The 6,631-nt window shown below is 30.1% G+C and overlaps 1 non-coding gene across 1 annotated transcript; it reads left to right on the top strand.

Moving 5' to 3' along the window:
* Window positions 1-3,178: 3,178 nt before the first annotated feature.
* Window positions 3,179-3,252, top strand: TRNAI-AAU (transfer RNA isoleucine (anticodon AAU)). Its single transcript has one exon. It is a non-coding gene; the product is annotated as a tRNA-Ile (tRNA).
* Window positions 3,253-6,631: the final 3,379 nt, after the last annotated feature.

The raw sequence follows: 6,631 nt of genomic DNA on the forward strand, positions 1-6,631 counted from the left end.
TTCCTATATTAATTATGACTATATATCATATTTAGACATGAATTAAATAACTTTGCAAATACCAAATCCTAAATAATTTAGGTATCCTACTACAACTTTGAATTAGTTTTCCAACAATACTGTTACATATGTTGCTATATCAATGTATTGATTCAATTAAATTGAACCACTTTGATTAAATACAACAGAGTTGATAATAAAGTACGACAGTTTCATGCTATTAAATTTTTTGTTCTTTTATATTTCCTTTTGAATATTTTCAGATAACAAATAACTATTCAGTTTTTCTTGTGTTCATCTTGAATATGGATTTTATCCTCTTTACACCCATTTCATTTAGATTTTTTTCAAATATACCTGTAAGATAAATGAGGAAAAATTAAAGATCTAAAACTAATACTCTCACTTGTTCATGTTGAAGAGTTATTTTTGCTGTGGGGGTCCCTAAGTTTCAAACATTTTAAGAAAAGGAAAAAAAAAAAAGGAAATTCAATTTATCAGAAAATTGAGATCCCTTTCAGGAGACAAAAGCAATAGGACCAATTCAAATTAATCTCTACGTACTAAAGTTTGTTAAAATATAATAGCTTGGGACCGGGAAGAAGTCCATTAAAAGGATGCCAACATTTTATATCTAAGAGAAAACAGTGTCTGAAACTTTTAATGATTATCAAGGTTTTACATCTGAGGAAACAGTCTGAAAATTTTAATGAATATAAATGTTTTACATCTAAGGGAAAACAGCTTCTATAAATTTTAATGAATGCCAACGTCTTACATCTGACGGGAAACAATGTCTGAAAAAATTATTGGCAAAGTAAAACAGTGAGCTGCCCTTTGAGTAAATTTCGCCGGTGGTCTTTCAACTTTGAATTTGTAATACAAAAGTTATTTTTTATTTTTTGTCACATAAAAATCATTTAATTTTAAGTTTGTAACATAAAAATTATTTTTTTATTGTTTATCACATAAAAGTCATTCAAAAGTGCCAAGGTAACCAAAAAGTAAATATCACCCGAATTTTACACTGAAAATATGACAGAACACAAAGTAAGTTAGTTAACTAGCGTTTGGCCATAGATTCCCAAATTTATTCTGAAAAATCTGATTTGGGTGAAGTTTGGTTTGAAAATGAAAATGTGTTTGGACATCTGTTTTGGGTGAAGTTTGGTTTGGAAAAACATGAAACATAACTTATACCCACAAGTTCTAAAAATTATCACAAATACCCAACAGTACCATTATCAAAAATATTTATTATATTATCGCAAACCATAGTCCTGAATATAAATAAATTTGATATAAAATTATTATTTTTATAATGAACTACATGATACACTATCAGATGACCGAGAAGACAAAGTAACATTGTTACAAAATAATAAATGATGGGCTCTTTTATAAAATATAAAAGTTTGGGATAATTTTTAAAAAATATAATAGTGATATTTTGGCCCAAAAGCTGGTTTTGGGATTTGGGATTTGGCTAAAATGTAAGCAAAATCTATGGCCAAACGGGTCCTTATATTTGAGATAATTTGAGAAACCTCCTTCCAAGTTTTGCTAATCTCAGTTATGATTTACGAATATTATGTTTACTTTTCTTATTTTGATTACTGTGTAATAAGTTTGTGAACTCATCATCATTAATGTAAAAAATATGATTTGAATATGTTGCCCTTTTTAATTTATACTCATTTGTTTAATGAATTTTACAAAAATACCTTTTGGAATTGGCAGAAGAGTGATTGTTAGAGCATCAAATAATTCATTGACAAACACAAAATCTACGAGCTCGATATGTTCCCCATAGCTTCGAGTTGTTACAAAGAAGTCGAAATTATGGAGATAAACGTAATTTCATAAACTACAAGGGAGAGTAATATTACGAAGAGAAATATGTGAGAGGTCTTTAAAATTAATCAATTACCTTTAATATATTTTATTAAGCTAAATAGCTATTTTGAAGTATCATGTCATATTTTCGATACAAAATATAAATATTCAGGTGACATCTAATTTTTAATTAACTTGGCCAAAGTTGGATGATATTTTTATGACAAAAAATAAAAAGTAATTTTGTGTTACAAACTCAAAGTTGAATGACTTTTATATGATAAAAATAGAAAATTAATTTTTGTGTTACAAAATCAAAGTTGAATTACTACCGATGAAATTTACTCGCAACCTTTTCCAGTGAAGTTAATTAAGTCACCAACACCTTTGTATAATATTTAATGGGAGACTCTATAAATGCAATTCATGATCATTTATATATTAATGCATGTAGTTTAATGCATGTAGGGGTCGGATCTTGGTACAAGATAGGTTTATATAAATTTAATTTTAAGTTATTGCAATGCAGTTTCATCTTGACAATAGGAGTATATATCCCTCTTTCCTCTTATTGTCTTCTCTTATTTCGTAACTTTCAAGTGGTACATTTTTATAGATTAAATCAACAATTTGAAAAATTTAGTACCAATTAAACATCCACGTTGATACTTAAAAAAAACTCTGCTAACGTGAGCTTCGCAAGTTTATAAAAGCCGTTGCAAACTCGGATACGGAATAAAGATAGCGATATATTAATTGCTTATAAATCCTGTGTGTGTGGCCAACCTCAGCTTATTTTAAATAAAGGTGCAATTAATTGATTTGACTAATTAATGCTAGAATTAAGTACTAATATTATCTTTTAGATGTACGGTATTACCGTATTAGTACTAGTTACTTTCTCCTAACAGTCCCAACATGCCTTCTATAGTTCTATTCATACAACACACATTTGACTTTTGAGTCTATAATACAACAAAAGAACATTACTCTTTTTGCGGTGGCGTAGGATCCAGCAGATAAAAAAGAGTGGGAAAAAGTGGAGCAACATTAAAATAAGAATTTATGTTATATGCATTGACATTTGAAGATGTTCTCACATTATCAGTAAAATTTGACATATATAAAAGATTGCTTTCTATTTTTATTATATAAGATTATTGATTAATGTTTGCATAAAGATTTTTTAATGGTGCAAATTTTTTTCTTTGTATTGTTAGTGGAAGAGCATAGAACTAATGAATAATTAAAAGAAGAAATACGTTTTAGATTATCCAATTCGAAGTAATAAGATGCTTCTGATATGATAGTATTAGATAATATGCAAGATGTTGAGCAAACTGGCCCATTAGCTCAGTTGGTTAGAGCGTCGTGCTAATAACGCGAAGGTCGCAGGTTCGAGACCTGCATGGGCCATATTTTGTTTTCTTTGACTTTTTTTAAAAAAAGTTCGTCCAACAGCGGCCCTTTTTCTCTAAGGCTTTTAGCCCAGAAACACCTTTCCCTGGGCTTGGGAGTAATAAAAAGTCCAAACTGTTGGAATCACTACAAACTACAATACCTAGTATTTGGTTTAAAATATCAAATGTACTACGAATTCAAGTGCATTTGCAAGATCTTTTCATTTTTTCTTTTTTATTTGAGTCAATTGAGTTGAGGTAAAAGCAAGAAATCGGACCTCATTGACAAGCTCTTTTCTTTTTCTCAATGCTTCTGCTCTTTCTAAGAGACAAGGAAAACATTTTCTCTTATCCGGAGAAAAGCGCATACTAAAATTAAGTTGAGAAAAGCGATGTTTGTGATCTTGTTTACAACTTAAAAGAGAAGTGTATCTCAAGAAGGTGATACAACAGCTTTTGTTGGGATATACTTGTATACGGTCGAAGTAGATTTCGGTCTTAGCACGTCCGATCGAGTTCGAACGGTGATCTATCGAAGTAAGATCCCGAAGGTGGAACAAATTAACCTCGAACCCGAGGAGGCCGATCTGTGTCGAGTTCGATATCATTATCAAGCTTGAATCGAAATCGAACCATGATGCAGAGTAGATCTATCATGCTGATAATCTAGAGACCAACCAACATCGACCTCGTATCAATTCGAGGGCTCGAGCCATGATCGGGCTCGAACCAAGATCACGAGCTCGAGTCGAAATCAAGCTCAAACCAAAATCGAGGGTTCTAAGCAAGATCGAGCTCGCACACAAAAGCCGTTGCAATCCCACTAGAGAGAATCTTGGCAGAAATTGTGAAAAAGCTGACTTATCATAGGTCTCCCACTGGATGTTTATTTTATTATGCTTAGAGCCAAATCCCTCCACTATAAAAGAGCTTGGTTACCATTTCTGTAAGACAAGTTTTTCTCAGGCTTGCATTGTAATAAAAGCGCTATATTCTTTTACAGTAAAGAATCTTTCTTTCAGATTGATTCTATTTGTTGAATCCTAAGATTCATTGTTCCTAACAACCTTATCTATTTCGCATTCTCTGCAATCTATATTTACATTTCTATTTATCCTTACACTTTGTGTTAAGTTACGCCACATATCCTCGGAACTGCGTATAAATTCAACTCTATCCATTTTTCGAGTAAACAATACTATTAACCATACGATTTAAACATAGTATTTTGTTTTATTCTTTATGAAATAATTATTTATTTAATTTATTCAATTCAATAAAGTATTATTTTAAATAGATTATTTGTTACATGTGTGTCCTTTTAGTTATGTAGTAGACAATTTAGTATATGGAGTCTTAGCTCATGCACAGAAGATTAAATTGTCGATTCACATAATTAATAAACTATGTTCACAATCAAAGATATTATTGGACAAAATATCTTGATGATTGTAGCACAAGATTATGGTATAATTTGTCTTGATTATGGGGGTGATTTTATTCCGACTTCTTGTGCTAGTATACTTAGTGTATATTGAACGGACCAAGTAGAGAAAAGATATTTTTGTACTGAATATATATATAAAATATTTTCTCTAATTCATTAAATGAGCTTATACTCCTAATCTTGATATAATTATTATGATCAATGTAATTTATTTATTATTTTGATTTATCAAAAGGTACGACTCTATTCAGTGTTAGTGTATGCCTAATAAATTGGACAATAACGAATAATATTTGTGAAATAAAAATTAGTTGATAGAATCCATGACTTGGTTTTGAGTTTGACGATACCCCTTTATGTGAGTTTATAAGTTTTCATGTGAAAACCCGGCCGGTGAATTTTATATCCGTCGCATGAAATGGTTTAAGCGAAATTATAAAGGATTTAATTAGTTGAATAAATTAAATTTTTAGTGATTTAATTTAATTAACTGGTATCTGAGATCTTAACATGAGGAGTTAAAATAAGTGTTACTGAATTTTCAAAATTCAAATTGAGGAGTTCAATTACAGTTTTTAGTAGAATAAACTGTAATTAATTATAGTAAAAATTAATTCATGCTAATTTCGAACTAATGCTATAATTAGTAGCCTCTTATTATTTCTGTGGTCCCTGCTATACCTAGTAAAAACCTGGACTTAACTTGGGTAAAAAGTGACTTGGAAGAAAAGTCATCTGGTAGAGTTAGAGTAGGATTCTACTTGTGCAAGTAGAATCCTACACGTTTTTGGAGCAGATTGTCGGCCAAAAACTAGTCTACTTAAGGAAGACTAATTTCACCCAATAACACACATTTTTTAGAGTTGTATTGTTCTTGCCCACTCAAAGCAAAATCGTCCAAGGTTTTACTAGGCATATAGTAGAAGACTGCAGTCCTGGATTCTAGATGTGTGGAGGATTTGTGCAACGATTTCAAGAGGTTAGTGCTTCTAATCTAGCAATTATAGCATTATCTAGTTTACATGTATTTGATGTCTGAATTGTATGCTTGCTTCCGCTGCGCATGTTTTAACAATTGGTATCAGACGCCATCTTACATCTAACTAGATAATGTAATACATCATCAATAGAGTAATATTAAAACGTGTTGTTTAATGATACATGTTTGGTATGATTATTCTATGTCAAAAATGTGATTGTATTTATTAGTATTTTAATTCTGAAATTATGAATTAATATACATATGCATAAACAATGGTGTTATATTTAATGACAATCTGTTTAATTACGTTTTTGATGAATAGCAGTGTTGGTTTTAATAAAAACGTGACTGTTTTTCAAAGTACTATTAAATCTGTAATTGTGGATTAATACATATATGTATAAACAATGGATTAATATTATTAATCTCTTTTAGTTGCATTTTATGTCCATAATCACAGTGTTATATTAATAAAAACGTGTCTGTTTTGAATGCTATTAGTTCTGAAATTATGGATTAATATACGAATTATGAACAGTAGAGTTTGGAACGGTAAAAAGCATTCCACAATTCTGTTTGAACACATTTTTATTAAATAATAATAAAAATATTATTTTGAGTTCTGAAATCATATTTTAACATACATCAGTATATTATGTGATTTGACCCAGTAAAAATAATTAAAACCCTTAAAAACGCCAAAAACAGAATTCTATGAATAGGTCATGAATTTGGAATTCTGAAATTCTGTCAAGAATTCTGAAATTCTGTCAAACTCCGATTAACCTCAAATTTGGTAGGTTCATCAAAAATGGCCCAGTGAGCAATACTCATCAGCGTTTCTCATGATGTACGTCGTTTTTTGGGCATTCGGGGTCGTTTAGATGGGTTTTTGGCCATTTTTCTATTTTCTGGAAATTTATTTTATAAAAATAAAAATAAAAAATTTAAAAAGAAATCAGTGAT

This window comes from Nicotiana tomentosiformis, chromosome 4 (genome assembly GCF_000390325.3).
Source record: "Nicotiana tomentosiformis chromosome 4, ASM39032v3, whole genome shotgun sequence".
Taxonomy (NCBI): Eukaryota; Viridiplantae; Streptophyta; class Magnoliopsida; order Solanales; family Solanaceae; genus Nicotiana; species Nicotiana tomentosiformis.